Here is an 18,944-nt window from a genome sequence, read left to right on the forward strand (position 1 = left end):
AGGGAGTTGAACGTCTGGCTATACAAGCTGATTCATTACTGTTGATTGGGATATTACAAGGGCGGCTACATTGCCCCTGGCACATTAAGAGAGAGGTGCAGCAAATATTGAGCCTGGCGGGGGACCGTCCTATTTTCATGCACTGTTATAGGGAATCGAACAAGGTTGCTGACATCTTGTCCAATGAGGGGGTTTCTCACCCGCTAGAAGAGGTTAGGATTTATGACAGTTGGTACACGATTCCGATGCTGGCCAGGGGGGAAATTAGGCTTAACAGATTAGGAGTGCCTTCCATTAGAAGAATAAAGGGAACTAGGGATTTGGTGTGAAACACATGGGCATTGCCCTGTAAGCGACGTAGAAGATAATATTCATTGCTGGCTCAAAAAAAAAAAAAAAAAAAACATCTTGGGGTCATTAAAGCAGCTATACATTTTGATAGTAGGGAATTTTCTTTTGTTCGTATGGAAGTTGAAAGGGTGTAGCTTTTGTTATTTCTAGATTGCATTAGATCTTTGTAACGTGGCTTTTTATTAATAAAATGGGGGCTAGCATCCCCACCCCCGGGACGGGGTTTGCCAAAAAAAAAAAAAAAAAAATGAATATGAGTGAAAAACTAATAATTTTTTTTTAAAAATCCATGTATATATCTATTTGATTTTACCTGAATAATATGAATAGCACATAATATATCTCTATTCAAATAGAGATATATTATGTGCTATTCGTACTACTTAGGTGAAATCAAACATATATATACATGTGTTTAAAAAAATTATTCGCAGACATGATCAATAGGGCTAACCTAAACTTAGTTAATTAAAGGGGGAACAAAAAAAGTTACCAAAGTTAGCCGCAATTCTCTCTTCGGCTCTGCGTTGTGCGACTAGGGTTTCAACCATGGCAACTTCGGTTGCCCTTCAGCCGCAGGCTGGAGGGCATCCAAGCACTTCGGTGCGGCCTTCGTTTAATACCAAATCTTTCTCGTCACTTTTCTCTTCAGCGAAGGAACCACGTCTACAATTGCAGGTAGATAAGACGACGCGAAGAGGGGAGCCAGCAGTGGTCGATCTTCTCTCCGATGGATGTGTCGAAAATTGCAGACGCCTTTCAGCTAGCTCTGGTTGGGAAGTTCTCAAAAGGGCGCCCATCCATGGAGGACATTCAAAGGTTTTTCAAGGCGTTGGATTTGAGAGGGGAAATTTCAGTGGGTCTCTTAGACCAGAGACATGTGCTGATTCGCCTTGCTAATGAGACGGATTTTCACAGACTTTGGGGAAGAAATGTCTGGTATGCGTTTGGGTGCCCAATGCGGGTATTCAAATGGACTTTATCGTTCCATGTCGATAAAGAGCCATCAATAGTTCCAGTTTGGTTTTCTCTCCCGAAGCTTCCAATTCACTTCTTCAAGAAGGAATGTTTGTTTCATGTAGTTTCTTGCTTGGGTAGGCCTCTATTCATGGACGCTGCAACAACGTCGCTGGCTCGACCAAGTGTAGCCCGTGTATGTGTGGAGGTTGACCTGATGCAGCCTCTTCCCAAACGTGTATGGGTTGGAGTTGGGACTGGTGAATCCGAGAGGTTTTGGCAAGTGCTGCAGCCTGAAAACTTGCCGCTGTATTGTTCCTTCTGCTTCCGTCAGGGCAATGACATGGGTGGGTGTCATATGAAACATCCAGAGTTGCGGGTAGCTGTGCAGAAGGAAAGCAATGTTAGCCATGAGCCGCAACGACATGAGGTGAAGAGACGGGCTGTGATCTTTCGCCCCAAGCAGGTTGGTAACGTCAGAGTTGATGGAGGTAGTGACACGGGATTGGCTGGGGTGGCCTTGTCCGAGGACCCTGCTTTGTCTGATGGCCCGTCGGCGGTAGCTACCAGGCCAACAGCAGCAGCGACGGATGAGGCGCTGGACATGCACTCGGCTCATCAACGGTAGCAGAGGAGAGCGCTGCTTTGGCTGGGCAGTCTGACGCACAGGCTGAGGGAGTCATGCTTGCTCCTGTGGTGGAGGCAGAGAGGGAGAAGTATGACGGACAGGAGGCGCTGGTGGTTAGGCCCTCATCCACATCACCATGCGAAGAGGCTACAGGTATGGCGGGGAATGCACCAGATTTTCAAGTGGCAGAGACAGCCGAGAATGATTAGAATGGGGGGGAGTGTCACGGACCGGATGAGCTTGCGTGGGGTCAGAGGGGGAGGAGGAGGAGGTTCAGCATGTAGAGCAAGTAGTAGGGAATTTGTCACCGCGGAGCCGAGTGATGGATGGGCAGAGGGAGGTGGGGTCGTTGGTTATTGATATTTTTAACCTGGATCCTTTAGTTCAGCAAGTTCAGGAGAAGGCGCACACGGTGGGGGGGTGGAATGCAATTGTGAAGTTTAAACACAAAGGTACGCGTGCTACGGCTCCTACTGACCGCGCATTACGGTCTAAAACAAAAGTATCTTCAAGCTCTTCTGTAGCATTATGCAATGATTAATTTCATTTTTTGAAATATTCGGGGTATCTCTCGTGCCCCAAATCTTCGTCGATTAAAAAGACTTATTGCTGATTTTTCGATTCAAATAATTGCGATTTGTGAGCCTAAGCTACCTGTGGTAGAGGCCCAGCGGTTTAGGGTCAAACTGAAGATGGATGGTTGTATTGTTAATAGTGACGGCTCTCTTTGGGTGTTTTTTCAAAGGCCTTATAGCTGTGAACATATTGGAGAATCTAATCAACACGTGTCTATTAGACTACAGACTCCGTTGTCTTCTGAGTCTCTGGTTTTCTCTTTTGTACATGCTAAGTGCACTGAACAAGATAGAGATTCACTTTGGGCGGCGCTTTTGGCGGACAACCCTATGGTTTGCCCGTGGTTCGTCGTAGGGGACTTTAATGTCATTGTTAGTGAGGAGGAGAAAAGAGGTGGCTTATCCTTTCGCCCGGAGGAGGGGTTGGATTTTCTGTCGTTTATGGCGATGGCAGGTGTACAGGATGCTGGTTTCTCGGGTTCTCGGTTTACATGGTGCAATATTAGAGGGGGGAGAGCCCGAATTTGGAAGAGGTTGGATCGGATGCTTTTTAATCAAGCGGCGGCTACCTTACCTTTGAATTTTCAGGTGCAACATCTAGGGAGAGACCCATCGGATCATGCACCCCTTCTGTTGTCTGCTGCGACTAGGTTGGATAATAAACCAAAACCTTTTAGGATTCTCAATATTTGGACGTCTAACCCAGAACTGCTGGAAATAATTCGGAGAGGCTGGGATGGGTCTTTTGTAGGGCCCCCGATGCAGCGGTTGGCGGCCAAGTTGCGATAGGTGAAAAAACACATTCAAAGCTGGTCCCGGGAGCAGTTTGGAAATATTTTTGATGCGGTGCGGAAGGCTGAGTAGGTGGTGTTAGGGGTAGAAGCGCGGTACGATATGGACCCATCTGAATCCAATATGATTGCTCTGCAAGAGGCTCGTGCGGTACTAAGAAATGCTCTTTTTGTAGAGGAGGGTTTTTGGAAGCAAAAGGCGCGGGCTAAGTGGCTAGAGGATGGAGATAGGAATAAAGCATACTTCCACTCGATGGTTGCAGAAAAGAGAGCCAAGTCGATTATTCATCGCATTAAAAACTCACATGGAGTTTGGCTAGAAGAGGAGAGTCAGATTGCTACAAAAGCGGCCCAGTTCTTTGAGCAATTGTTCTCAGCTGAGCCTTGTGCGGGGTCATGGGGCATATTGGATGTAATTCCTAAAATGTTGTCTCATGAGCAAAACGAGGACCTGGTGCGTCTCCCATCCTTGGAGGAGGTGCAAGGAGTTGTGTTTGCGATGGATGGGGAGAGTGCTGGTGGACCAGATGGTTTTACAGGAAAATTCTTCACCTTTGCCTGGGATGTGGTGGCCAAAGATGTCTATGAAGCGGTGGCCAGTTTTTTCTGTGGAGCTGGGGTGCCTAAGAGTATTACCTCGACACTTATTGTGCTCATTCCCAAGGTCGGTGCCCCCCAGGACTTTAGTCAGTTTCGGTCAATAAGTTTGTGTAATTTTATTAACAAGGTTTTGTCAAAAGTGCTGGCAGGTAGATTGGCGAAGGTGTTGCCTTGTTTTATTTCACCTCAGTAAAGCGGGTTCGTTAAGGGGCGCCAGATGGTCGACAATTTCCTGCTAACTCAGGAGTTAGTATCAGATATTGGAAGGTCTACTAGGGGGGAACATTGTCCTAAAGTTAGACATGGCCAAGGCGTATGATAGGGTGTCCTGGCTTTTCTTGTTGCAAGTGCTCAGACGCTTTGGGTTTAGTGAGGTTTGGATAGATATGGTTTGGAGGTTGATTTCGAATGTCTGGTTCTCAGTTATTGTTAATGGGACGCCTTAGGGTTTTTTTTAAATCTAGTCGGGGACTTCGCCAAGGGGATCCATTGTCTCCATCTCTCTTTGTTATAGGTGCCGAAATCTTGTCTCGGCTCCTAAACTCATTGGTGGGGCAGCGGGGTTTTGCTCCTTTTAAGATTCCCCGAGGGTGCCCGGTGGTTACACATTTAGCATATGCTGATGATGTCATTATTTTTTCGAGTGGCCTGAAAAGGTCGTTGCAGCTGATTATGAAGAGGCTAAAGGAATACGAGATGATTTCGAGCCAGAAGGTCAATCATAGTAAGAGTTGTTTTTTGGCTCATACTAGCCTCTTGGGTGCGCGAAGGCGTATTGTCACACAAATCACGGGTTTCTATGCACAATCCTTCCCAGTAAAGTATCTTGGGTGCCCGTTATACTCAGGGAGGCGGAAGAAGAGTCATTTTTCAGCTCTATGTACTTCAGTCGTGAATAGGGTGGCTCTCGTGGAAAGAGAAGTTATTATCATATAGTGGCAAGTTGGTTTTGATAAGAAATGTGTTGTCGGCGATGACTACCCATATTCTTGCGGCATCCAACCCACCTAAGGGGATATTTCACCTTTTAGAGAGTATATTTGCAGGCTTCTTATGGGGCGAGACGAATTTTGGGCCGTGGCTTCATTAGATTAGATGGGACCAATTATGTAAACCTTATGGGCAAGGTGGTGTGGGACTTCGGTCGTTGCAGCATGTCTTTGATGCATTTTCTCTGAAGTTGTGATGGAAGTTCAGACAAGGGCAATCGCTATGGGCAGAGTTCATGCGTTCGAAATATACCTTGAACTTGCACCCCTGCTACGCAGAGGCGTGTCCAGGGCACTCTGCTACTTGGAGGAGGATGTTGGATGCTCATGTGGTGGCTGAGAGGCATATAAGATGGATAGTGGGTAGTGGCAACTCAAGTTTTTGGCACGATAATTGGTTAGGATCAGGGCCACTATGCCGGCAAGTGGATGTCTTTCAAGAACAACCAATTGCAGAGTTCGGAGTTCAGGGTCACTGGAATGTGCAGAGGTTACATCAGGTGTTGCCTATGCACTGGGTGCAGCGGGTCTTGGAGGCTGATCCTCCAGTTTCAGGTCAGGCAGACAAAATGGTTTGGGCTCCGAGTATCTCGGGTGAGTTTTCTACTACTTCGGCCTATCAGGTGGTGCAGCAAGGTGATAACACTTCCAGAGTCTTCTCGTGCCTCTGGCATCGGGTCTTACCTTTGAAGATCTCATTTTTTATGGTGCGGCCAGTGAGGGGCAGGCTTCCAGTTATGGATGTATTGAATAGGTTTGGTGTCGTAGACCCGTCTCGGTGTTTCTGTTGTCGGTCCCCATCTCAAGAAACGGTTAATCATATTTTCTGCACTGGTGAGGTTGCTAGACAGGTCTGGAGCTTCTTTGAAGTGTCGGTTGGCGGGGTTGGTGCAGCGCTCACGATAAGATATAAGGTGATGAGTTGGTGGCTAACATCATGTAGAGGCCCCTATGTTAGCTTTGTATATCGGCTTTTGCCCTCACTGATTTGTTGGAATTTATGGAATGCGAGAAACAAGTTTACTTTTGAGGGGAAGCTGCTGACTGTGAGACATGTCTGTGACTGAGTTTTTATTGAGCTCCGAGAGAGATTCAGCATTCAGTTCCAGGAGATTAGCCTTCCCTGCTCGTCGTGGCCTATTTTCTTTGATGCAGTAGCTAGGTGGAGAAGTGTTGTGCATGTGGTGCAGGTTAGATGGTGGCACCCGGTGCAAGTGGTTGTGAAGTTAAACTCAGATGGTTGTTCAAGGGGCAACCCTGGGAGGAGTGGAGGGGGAGGTTTGTTTAGGGATAGCGATGGGAGGGTCCTGGTGGCATTCTCCTGTTACTTTGGGGAGATGACCAGCTTACAAGCGGAGGTGAAAGCGTTGCTTCATGGGGTACGATTAGGTGTCGCGCGAGGACTGGCCAATTTTCATGTGGAGTCTGACTCGTTAGTTCTTATCCAGATGTTGCAGGGGAGAGCCAAGTGGCCGTGGGTGGTGCAGAGGGAGTTACAAGAATTGGCGGGTTATAGTCATCTCTTCACCGAGATATCACACTGCTTTCGAGAAGCGAATAAACCAGCGGATAGGCTTGCTAAGCTTGGGGCGGATTCTGGGGAGTCAGTAGTGTATGACTCCGTCCTTGACCTTCCCCGTATGGTTAGAGGAGATGTTACGTTGGATAGGTGGGGTAGTCCTAGTTTCCGTAGGGGTAGAATTAAAGGGTAACTTTGGCTGTTCGGGCACGCAGGCGCAAGTTGGGAGGGGTGCCTCTCTCTATGTATTTTGACTCCTTTTAATAATACATTTTAAAAAAAAGATCAATAGGGATGAAAAAATCCAATTTGAAAAATGTGAAGGATGAAAAAAAATTCATTTTGTAAAATGTGAGGAACTATGAATGGAATTATGTAAAATTTGATTTGATAATTTTGCCCTTAAAAAATGATCACATTCAAGGCACGTGGTGGATTCCAACCAAAAACTAGTCGAAAACCTAGATAGGGACCAAATTTGACCAATGTAACTTTGTAAGGGACGTAAAATTACACTTTTAAAAGTGAGGGACGAAAAAAGTTATTTTGTAAAATGTAATAGACGTTTTGAACGATTTTCTCTATTTAAAATGCCAAGCAATACAAGTAACTTTGAAGGGAGTATTATATTCATTTGTAATTTTGAAAGTTACGCGCATGTATCACCTAACTATTGTTCTTTGTTATTTTACGTTGCATGCTTCTGTACCTTGCAATCAATCGTATACTATGCCTTTCAATCGTATAAACGGTCAGAATTAGGGAAGGGGCAGCTCCCCTCCCCAGGAATTCCACCAAATTTCGCTAGGATTTTTTTTAATTATTTTTATTTTGTAACTAATTCTATTCCTTCTTACTTCTTTATTTATGGTAAATTTTATTCAATGTATTAATTTCATACTTTATATACATTTATATTAATTAATGATATTTTACTTGATTTTATCATCAAACAACCCATAGCTTTTATTTTTTTAATTCTCTCCCATCACATTTGCTATCCATATCATTTGGCTTGATCATTTATTACTATTGCTAAAATTTGGACTATTTTCATTTTTTGTCGTCATATACTTTATTATTTGTAGTAGATACCATTCAACTTTTTAATTCTTTACTTTATATATGTTTAATTTGATCATCTCTTTCTTGATTTTTTATCAACCAAACTATGGCTTTCGTTTTTATTTAATTTTCTCCTATCACATTCTCTAATGTTATTATTTGGCTTGGTTATTTATTAATACTTTTAAAATTTTTCCAGTATTTTTATTTCAATCATTTTATATTCCAAATGTAGAGCATATTACTCATGTTATCTTAAAATTGTTTCAATAATTATAGTTATGTTTTCTCTATTGCAGTCCAATTCATTTGCAACTTATTATATGGATTTTAATTATTTGAAAAATTATAAAAATCTATAGAGAATTTTTGAAATTATTGCTTTTGTATTTTTAATTAATTTTTAAGACTATTAATACCTTTTTATCGCCTTAGTGACTTGAATCTTGACCTACTAGTTAGAGGTAAAGGATTTTACCTACAGTTCATTGTCAAGTCCTTGCTTATATGGATCCAACTTTGGTAGATTGCTAAGTTGGACGGATTCATGTTTTTTCATGTGGATAGCCTCCCTTACACTCAAAATCAGCAAGGTAACATAAATGCTCAAGAGAACCCAAACCCTCAACCCCAAGGACCCCTTGACAGTCATGTTCATTACAAAAGGATGAAAAAGATTCATGTACCCACTTTTGGTGGATTGATCTAGACAAAATTGAAAACTAGTTAGAAACAATCGAGAATAAATATATGAATTTGCAAGTGTCGGTAGAAGTAAACAAAGGTCCAACTAAAAAGTGAGAAGAGAGAAAGAGGGAAAAAAGTGTATTATTATCTTCTTATTGACTATAGTTTAAACTCAAATAAAGGCAGAATTTAAAAACATAATAAAAAGAGACAACTTCCTTTCTATTGTGAGAAACTCTCAAATAATTCAAAAAAGATTAGTAAAACAATTTACTATATCTTTGTATATTAATTTAATTTCTTTCAATATCTTAGTAATATTTTCTTAGTTTTATAGTAATTTTGTAATTTTAATTTGTTGACTTTGATTTAATCTATTGATTTAATTTTCATCTTTGACAAAGAACTTTTGTAATTTATGTATTAATGTCAAAGGAGTTTATTTTTGTTTGTTTTAGAATTGGATTAATATTGCATTTAGTGTTAACATTTTTCTCTGGTGCATAACATTTGCCTTTTATTTAAATCATATTGCTTATCTGTTATTTAATTTAATTATCACTATGCTTAAAAAAAATTGGGTTAATTACATTTACCTCCCCTAAGCTTTGACCAAACTACCAAACAAACCCCGAGATTTAACCAAATAACGAATACCCCCTTTTAAGTAACGTCTGTTTAATATCTTGGATAGAAATGGCGTCAAGACTAAATGCCCAACTAGTATCAACTGGACTATTATATATATATTTTTAATTCCATGACGAAAGAATTTGACAATACGTAAATATTGTTTTCTACTTTCAAGAAATCCATTTAATTCTTTTTTTTTAATTTTATATTAATCTTCTTCCTCACTAAATTTTAAAATATTTTAAAGTAGCAGCCATGGAAGTGGTAGTTCCCTGCCACAACTGCCACCTCCACCTCCGGCTATCACCACCGAATAGCGAAATCTTGCCAAAGTTATAGGATGAGTTCAGTTTTTAGAGTAGATCATAATTTGAACCCCAAGTTTCACAAAAATTGATTGAAAAGTTACGAAATAAGAGTAACCAGTTGTGGGCTTGTTGCGCTCTTCTCCACTCGCACCCAAATCCATCAAAATTCATGAACTTCATACGAAAATAATGCCTACAAATAACAAACCGGCTTATAGATATAGAAGGAGACGTCAATGATTCTCTAATCAAGAGCCAAGTACCAAAAACCTCAAAACTCACTCCATTTCAAAAAATCCCTGAAAATTGAAAATCCATTTTCCTTTCAAACCACAAGCTCCTAAACTAAAATTGTTATAGAGCATATAACATAAAAAAATGACTCTAAACTAGAATTGGACCTTGATTCGAAGCAAAACTTGTCATCCTGTGCACCACTATTGCAGCAGAACAATGGAGTCATGGGAAAAGTGAGCATGGAATAGGACCTTATCTCCCCGTCTGTTTTCGTGGAAACCTAAATCACGAACCCATCAACAGGCAATCTCCATGTTACGACCGACCCAGGAATAAACAAACTAAAGTTAGAACAAAATAGGCGGTATAACCGACCATATAATGGATAGGCGGTAGACACCAGCCATATAATAATTAGGCGGTAAAACCGACCATATAAAAGGGTTGTGGCAACCCAATAAAGACAAATAACAAAGCAAAATAAAAGACACCAAAATTTACGTGGTTCGGTCAAATTGACCTACGTCCACGGACGAGAGAGGAGCAATATTTCTACTATGAAGAAGAAATACAAAAGCCGTAGGAAAGTGGTTCCTAGGCCAAAATGGCACTTACAAAAGGTTTAGGAAATATTCCTAAACTCAAAACAAGAGAGCCTAAAATATTTGACTATAAATGGGCTAGATGACCCAAGAAACTAATAGCCCATATAATGCTCTCTTGAGTGGTGCAATTGATTCCTTCATAGGAAGCATTTATTTATAGGTATCAAGAGGGAAGGCTTCTGTTGCTGGTCTTCGATGTGGGATGAAGAATTTTGCCACCAAAGTCAAACCTTGCAGCTCAACACTCCAAATAGCTAGATGCTTTGTTCGAGTCACTTAATCACTAGTATAAGAAGGTAATTCATGGAAACGGATGCCACAAGAGGATCTAGTTGAGTAGAATATGTGTTCAAAGGCCACTTTGCAGGCAGGGTTAAGAAGACGGAGTTTTGTATTGGCAAATTTTTTCACGGGATCTTTTTTCTAGATTTTGTTTTACTCCTTCCTTTTTTCCTTGCCATTTTTTCCTTTTCGTTCCTTTTTTTTGACAATTTTTTGTTAATTTGCCCATTTTCTTTTAACAATTGCGGTTTCAAAATACAGCATTACAACAAAGTCCTTTTTTTCTCCCTTCAAGGTGTAGCATTTCTATTGGTATACCATAGAGAAATGGAAAAAAGAAAAAGCTTTTTATTACTTCAAAAATAAAGAAGTTAAGAGTTTGTCTTAATAAATGGGCACCAGAAGGATATATTTGGGTTAACACAATAGCTTTGTGCTGACATCAGCAGTTTCTCTAACACCTTAGGACGTTAGGGAGGTTTTTGATAAACATCTGTTTATTGCAAGGGGTGGACTGTTATTTCATCAAACCTCAACGTTTAGTTGGTAATTTGCCCAAACCTAAAGGGAGGTAAATGTAATTAACCCAAAAAATTTCAATGCTCGAACTTTGCCTCCCTAGCCCAATGTCCTCTGTGTTTTTTAACTCGGACCGGACCGGCCGGTCCGACCGGTCGAACCGGGAACCGGCCAAGTGTCCGGTCCGAGTTGCTCTAAAAAACCGGATGTTTAAAACTCGGTCAAATCCTGTCAAAAAACGAATTTGACCGGGTTTGACTGGCAAACCGGATGAACCGGTTTGATACAAAGCCTTCTCTTTTTTGCTCTTCTTTCTTACAAACCAGCGATGGGATCTTGGTGGGCCCGATGCAAAGATATAATGGGACCTTCTTAATTGAAGCAGGGATCTGACATGACATGCGCAGTAGAGTTGGAGACCTCAGCCACTAAGTCCTGCCGCCCAAATTTTTTTTTGAAAGGTCAAAGCAATTTGAATATTATGTTTTGGCTCCTAAGTTGTTAAAAATTATTAATATATCTCAAATATTTCATACTTTATAAATGTGGTCCTAAAGTTTGATATTATTTTTCAATCAAATTCATAATTTTAATTATAAACTTGTTAATGTTCATTGAATAATATAAATTGCTACTTGATTATTCTAATTTTTTTATATTTTCTTATTAAATATATTTGAATCATCAAATATATATGAATATACATGTATTAATATTAACATGTTCTTAAGTATTTTACATACAATATTTTCATTTTAAAATAATTTTTATTTATGACGTCATCCGATTCAACCCCGATCGAACCCGGTCGAACCCATTGACCCCTGACTCCTGAGAACGACCAAGTCGATACCCGGTCCGAGTCTGAAAACATAGAAGGTCCTACCTCTGCTATTGGTGGAAAGTTTTGCTTGGTGAAGAAAGGATAGAGAAGAGAGAACAAATTCTGCAGGAGTAAGAAAAGAGATTGCTTAATATGGTACAATCGTACAGAACGATAAATAACACAAGTACATCCACTTCTTTTGTTTTGACTTTTTACAACGTTGATCTCATTGAAGCTTGAAAAAAGCCATGAGAGAATTATACATAACTTGCTCAGCATTCTCACAAAAATAAAGTCAAGATGTGCATAATCCTCCCTATGTTGGCTTACAAGTTTGTCAGCATCATGATTTTTGAGACTGTTTAGTAAAGTTTTTACATCATCAACATCAGAGAGATAATCTTGGCTAACAAAACTCAGGAAAAGAGGAAGAATGTTTGTTATTCTCATCTGGGTTGCCATAATTATACATGGCTATTGTTCCCTGTCTAATCAGTGCATGAAAGCCATGATAGAAGGTATGTTTTTTTTCAGAAAAAAATGAAGGATCAATTGAAACTACAAATTGTAATAGATAGATAACATCGATTTATCTTTTTTTATAGGTATTATTTATATATTAATGCATAGTTAGAAATAAGATTTCAAGATATATATGTCTTCATACATGAGATGCAAATTTATCCCAGGTTGCGTTTCAACTATGTATCACTGTGATGTGTGCATGAAAATTTAATTGTTTCCGTAGTTGGTAAGATGTATATTACATGTTTGACATTTTTAAATTTTTGGATATCATTATATATACTCATCTAAAAAAATAAGATTAAAATAAATTGTATATAAAGTTTTGGATAATAAAAGCTATGAAAAACATAGATTTTCTTTTTGCTAAGCAATTTTGGAAATTTTTTTTTCTCAAATCTTCTCAACACTCTATAACCATCTTCAACTACAAATACACATTTTATTAGAAAGTGCAACAATAACTTTAATATAAAAATTTACAGAAAATACAAACCAAATGGAAAAATAATCCATGTGTCGCTATGCTTATGACTGGGGTACACAACTTTTTACAGTTTGGTTATATTTAAGAGAAAAGTCATTCTAGAAGTTCTTGAAGTTTCAAAATAAGTTCTTTCAAGGTGAGAAAAACAGGACAAAATCCAAATCGGTCCTTCGAATTTTCCCTTTTAACTAGTGTAATAAAAACTCCTACTTAAAAAGGGCTGAACTTTTCGTGGGAGTCCAAGTGAACTTCCCTAGTTTTGGTGAAACAATGTGCATTCTTGGAGATGAATACTTACTCTGGGCTAGATGGATCAAATTCTTTGTAACCGTTGCCTGAGGTTCATGATCAAGAAAATCATTGGTCTTAGAAGAGTTCAAACAACAATTTGGGTGTGCAAAGAAATCAAGCCTTAACCACTTGTGAAAAAGCAAGAACACCATCAAAGATAGAGACGCTTTCGGGGAATATTGGGGTTTAGGGCTCCTATTGATAGGGTATAAAATGTTCTACATGCAAAAATTATGACATTGGATTTACATAGTAAAAATTATTTTGTAAGATTTATAATGTTTAGATACAAACAGAAATGGTTTTATCAATTTTTTTGTCTATTCTAATTTTAAATTGCTCGTGCAAATTGCATTTTTAATTTGCCATATTTATAACTGTGGATTAGGGTACAATTGGGTTTAAAAACGAGATTAATTAGTCAAAATGGAATACAGCCATATCTATTGCTTTACTAGGAAGAGGAAATATATATTGCTATCTTGATGTTGCTTTGAAGTTATATTCATATACTAAAAAACATACTAATTCTTTGTTTTCTTTTTTTTTTTAAATTTATTATTTTTAACAATGACCTGAAGAAAAGAAAACTTAACCAACTTTCGATGGCAAATGATTGGGTAAATTTTTGAATCAAAACTAAATGGATTCTAAGAAAGGAAGGGGAAACGTAAATTAGATACCTGTAATAGGTGTCAATAAGTTGGAGAAATTGTTGTTTGGATTTTTGCAAATCTCTTTCACAAGTTTGAGTAAATTCAGTTTTAAGCATACAAGGGGAAAAATATGAGAACCTTAGAAATTTTATAAAGGCAGATGGGCACAAAGACAAAGAATTTACAAAAAATATAAAGGAGACAAAAAGTTAAGAAAAAAAACATGAAATTGGAGATCAAACCAGATTGTATATAACTTATTAGGAGCCCAAATGTCTTTTTATGTTCTAGCTTTGCATGTTCGAATCACGTTGATAAACCAGGACTAGACGAGTGGTCAAAATAATCCAGTTAAAGATAGCCAATGACACATGTGGAATTAGTAAATTTGACAAAAATAATGAAACAAAGAAGTGGGTGGAAAACTGTTCAGGATACTATTCTTTTTCTTTTAACCATTTTATACTTTGAGACTCATTATCTTCATATTATAAATTGAGTCTCAGAATTCTATTTAGAACCATTGGTTTCATCTTGATTAAAGCCATATAGAAACGTCCATATTATTGCTAATGTTTAGGTATAAACAATTTTAACATGTTCAGAACAAAAACTTTTTAACAAAAAAGATTGTCAAATTGTACAGAGATTTTCTACTTTCATGATTTTCCAAAGTTTGACCCAATTACCGGGTTAATAAGCTCTTAGTGGTATTCTCTTGTACCATCTACAAGTTGTTACTCACCCTCTTGGAGCGAATTTCTTAATTCCAAGCCAGTATACATCCTGGAAAACTTAAAAAAAAAAAAAAACTTTGAGTTCCTAGCCCAAAAAAAATCAAAAAAATGAATAAAAAATAAACTACATTGTGAAAATGAAGGGCTGAAGAGAGAGAGAGAGAGAGAGAGAGATTGTTTGTCCATTACGTCAGCTATGAAAGCATCAGCAGCTGTTTTTGCAAGAAATGAAGAGATTTTTTTTTTTTGGTCAAAGAAATGGAGAGATCTGAGCCAAAAAAGCAATAGGGCTAAGCAAAGCAGCCGATCTTATGGAGTTCAATAGTTTCTCTTGAGAAAATGCGGCAAAAGCAATCAAAGTTCCCCGCAAAGTAGTGTATTAATTATGCAAAACAATATTAGGATAGGAATTACTTTGCCAAAATAAATTGAGATACAATTATATGTCAAACTAATTATTTGAATGTTTATTTAAAACACATTAACTTAAGAGAATTGATATTCGCATTCTTCATTTAATCTCTTACCCTTCAATTCACTCATTAAAAATATACCCTTCAAAGAGTGCTAGAAACTAATTGGAGAGTGCAAATATCACTTTCCCAACTTAAGGATCCTATTAGGTTTTGAACTATCCTGATTAGCATTTAAACTAGAATGAGCTTTCGATTTTCAAGAATTGATAAATTTGCGAGGAGCGTTGATACAAAATAAATATTCTTCTGCCTAAAAAATTAATAAATGGTTCTTCTATCCTGTGCCAAGTGGGCCCAGTACGTCTTGTCATATTACACGGCCAATTTAAACAATTTAGGGATGAGTAATAGTTTTATAATTTTATGGAAAACTCGCCCTCCGTTTTCATTGTGCTTATACTACATCGTTAGGGCACAAAATTTAAAAAAAGAAAATAAATAAATCTTAGACTAGACTCGCTATTTATATATACAACCCCCAGATTTCTTGTAGAGAGTTCTTGAAATTGAAAATTATGTTAGACTTCCATGGCATGCCTTAGAAGACTTTAAACTTTTCTAATTTATCTCTAGAGTATTTGAGACTTTCATTTATACCTTTATGAAAATTGCAGTTGATCGTCCAATATTTGAAATACAATATACATGCTATGCAAATCTTATGCCCAAGCTACATTTCCAGTGTTCGCTGATGCCAAGTTTGATCAATCAGCAGTAAAAACCGAATTCCATATATGTTATAAACATATAAAGTTCTAATAAGAGAGTTTACGGGTGCAATGTGTGAATATGTGGTAAATTAGTGGAGAAATATGAAATTTGACATGCTTATGAACAAGGAAGGAGCAAAGTTGGACAAATTTTCTTAATATTCTAAAGTTTCTTTAATTTTCCAAATGTGGTTAATAATTCAATTAAAATTGAACATATTTGAGAGTCTAGACTCTAGAGTGTAAGACGTCCAAAATTGGAATTCAAGATCAAAACTGAAACCGTCCATAAGTTAGTGGGTGCAAACTTAAAGGTAGTTTTAGATTTTCAAGATGAGTACTTATGTATCTAAAGTAATTAACCATTATAGAAGTATGAAAACTTTTTCCTTGGTATTTGATTAATGAGGGAAACGCAAAATTTGGTGGGCAAAGTTAACTTACCAGGGAATGGCCAACATAGTGCAGTTTCTGCCCTGTTTGGTCATGGACATAGTGCATGGCAGCTGGGAGATCAAAGGCAGCCAATTCATCCCAAGACCAATCCCGATAAGACTGCAAAATATTGCAAAATTACTAGAGGACTAGAATCAAATTTCAGGAAGTAAAAAATGCCTAGAGATTATAAAACCGGATCATTTGGGTCAATTGATATATGCCCACTGCTGAAATTGGTGCCTCGAGTGTTAGCCAGCCAAACATCAAACCCGTTGAAATGAATGAAAGAGATTTATCTGGCGAATTTATCATCCATGACACTGCATCCTGAAAAGAATACCAGCACTAGTCTAACTGAAGTTCACATAATGTACAGTTGTTCACAACACAATAAAATGAAGAGAAAATTGAAAAATGGTCATTAAACAGTTTAAAATTCCTTGTTTAGGTCAGCAAACATTTTATTTAGTCGAATATTTTGATCATTTAACTAACTACAACGTACATGTTTTGTCACTTATATAATGAAAATGTATACCTATTGATATCAAAACACATGTTTTATTAGTTAAATGACCGTTTCGGACAAAATAAAAAGTTTAGTCACAAAACATGAAATTCAAAATAGTTTAGTGACATTACTCAATAATGAAAGTTTTTTTTGACTAAGAAAGCATCAGAAAACAATTGTGCAAAATTTGATTTTAATAAATTATTTGGAGTCATTTTTTTGACATTGGCAAAAATTATAGAGTGCAGCATAACATTTATCCAAAAAATGTTGATAATGTAAATTTCAACTTGAAGAAGGAGTGACCAGTAGAAGCCCATGTTGTAGAAGCACTGGTATCTTATTTTTTGCCTTGCCCGATCGTTCCTCAGGGATCCTTTGCAGACTTAGGATATAACCATCTTTAGTTATCACCGGAATCATTTCCAAATGAGTTAAATTATGAATCGCCAATTTTTAGGCAAAGGGCCTACTTGATATTTACCCAATTTATCTTCTAGAAAACCGTCATGTGAGAAACAAATGATTTTAAACCTGGACTAGAAAGTGAACCAAAAGAGCTTTCAGTTTGCGGTTCAATTGGTTCAACCCTGGTTCAATAGTTTAATCATTATTTTATTTTAGTATTAACAGTTTTTAATAAAGCTAAAATTCTTGTTTTGAAAAAAATAAAAAATTAGTGAATTTCATTCAAACCTCCTAGATTTGATCAATTTTTACCAATTCAACTGATTCTTAATTACATTTGACCGATTTAATCGAACTTTTGGATCAAATAGTCATCTTAACCGGAAGTATGGTTGGTTTGCAGTTTTATTTCCAGAAACACTGGTGAATTGTGACTTACAACATTATTTTTTATGCCATTAAAGTTTCAAAATGTATTCACAGATAAAATTTTTTTAAATCTTTAAATAATTTCAAAATCTTCTACATAAAACTATTGCAATACTAGACCAAAAAGTTAAGAATTTCAGTTTTATATACTATGTGGGACTTCTCATATTTTCCAAGTGATAAGTGCATATTTTGTGTGTTTTATTTATTTTTACAACTAATTAACTAAGTTTCAACTGAAAATTGACATTTTGTGGTTCAAAGTGTAAAAATTGCATTTCTATGGACTAAGGTGGAGAAAACTTCATGTTTATGTAGATTTAATGATTCAATCATCAAATGAAAAAAATAGAGAAGATAATTGGATGATTATTGATAATTTGAATTAATTTAAAAAAAATATGAAGGGCAAAGATGGAATGCAATTAAGTTCTAAAGAAGAAATGTTTGACAGCTTTGCCATCTGTTAGTATTTCGACTATATCTTGAGCTACAAGCATCGGATTGATGTGATTTTTAAGCTATTTTGAAGCTCTAAATTTTGTATAAGACATCGAAATCCAATTCATGAGTTCTTCTAGTCAAAAATCAAAATACAGTCAGCCATTTTTGTTGTCAAAAGCTGAAATAAGGGATTAATCATTCAAACGTATTTTGGTCATTTCTTAGTCTACAGATCTCCAAATTAGATGATTCTTGATGCATTGGAAAGATAACACAAAGGACTATAATTTTTATGTTTTGCACAAGAGCTAGTTCAGCTTTCATAATCGAGAAAATATCAATAGAAATTGATACAAAACCATAACAAAGTTGAAGACTGACCAGAATTGAGAAAACCTGCAAAAGAGGCAAAATGTGGGATAATATGCGGCCTAAGCCTGTATTTTCGGAGGTCACGTATTTTTCAAATGAAGCTGAAACTTGCATATCAACTTGTTCTACATTCACACAACTTTTCCAGCTATTTGCCAACTCAGAATTTCGACTGTAGCTGTAAAGAAGAGTGTGGAAACTTGGAAAAACAACTTTTGATGATTCCAAGAGCCAACTAGCACCAACCTTAACATGATTCCGTGGAGCTTTAATCCTCTAAAAATAGGGGCCTTGGAGAACATTTTTGACAACTTTGCAGCCTAGAGAAACTACACAAAAATGTAGACTTTCACTAGAATTTCCTTAGTTCATTAGTTAAGATAGTATAGAATAGTGTAGTTTATATAGGAATGTATGCTATCCAGTCTTATATATTGGTTAGATTAGGATGAGAATGGAGATGAAGAAGGAGGGGTTGAAACCCATGTGACAAGAGTTATCTCTTTTCTAACTCTTTATCTTTTGTATTACATTTTTAAGTATGGTTAATATGCAAGTTTTGGATTTGTGTTTCAATGTGTCTTTCTAAACTTTATGCCTTGGGTTTTGATTGAACTTTCTATGAATGTATTGTGTTGATTTCTTGACTATTTGATGGTTTTATTTTGAGCAAGTTATTTAGCACTTTTGCTCCTCTAAATCGTGATTAACTTGGTACCAGTAATTGTGATTATCTAAAGGTTGTGACGACCACACTTCTCCCTAAGGCGAACCAAAGGGAATCCGCGGGACGCCTGCCCAGCTCTCGCCAGGACTCAAGACAAATCCCGTTCAAACTTAATGAAATACCAGCCATCACGATGGTATAAGTAAGAAAGTGCGGAAAAC

The 18,944-nt window shown here is 37.4% G+C and overlaps 1 pseudogene; it reads right to left on the minus strand.

Annotated features, from left to right (window-relative positions):
• Positions 1-11,798: 11,798 nt before the first annotated feature.
• Positions 11,799-16,826, minus strand: LOC113687242 (triacylglycerol lipase 2-like; annotated as a pseudogene).
• Between the last annotated feature and the right edge of the window lie 2,118 nt (positions 16,827-18,944).

Source organism: Coffea arabica, chromosome 5e, assembly GCF_036785885.1.
Source record: "Coffea arabica cultivar ET-39 chromosome 5e, Coffea Arabica ET-39 HiFi, whole genome shotgun sequence".
NCBI lineage: Eukaryota > Viridiplantae > Streptophyta > Magnoliopsida > Gentianales > Rubiaceae > Coffea > Coffea arabica.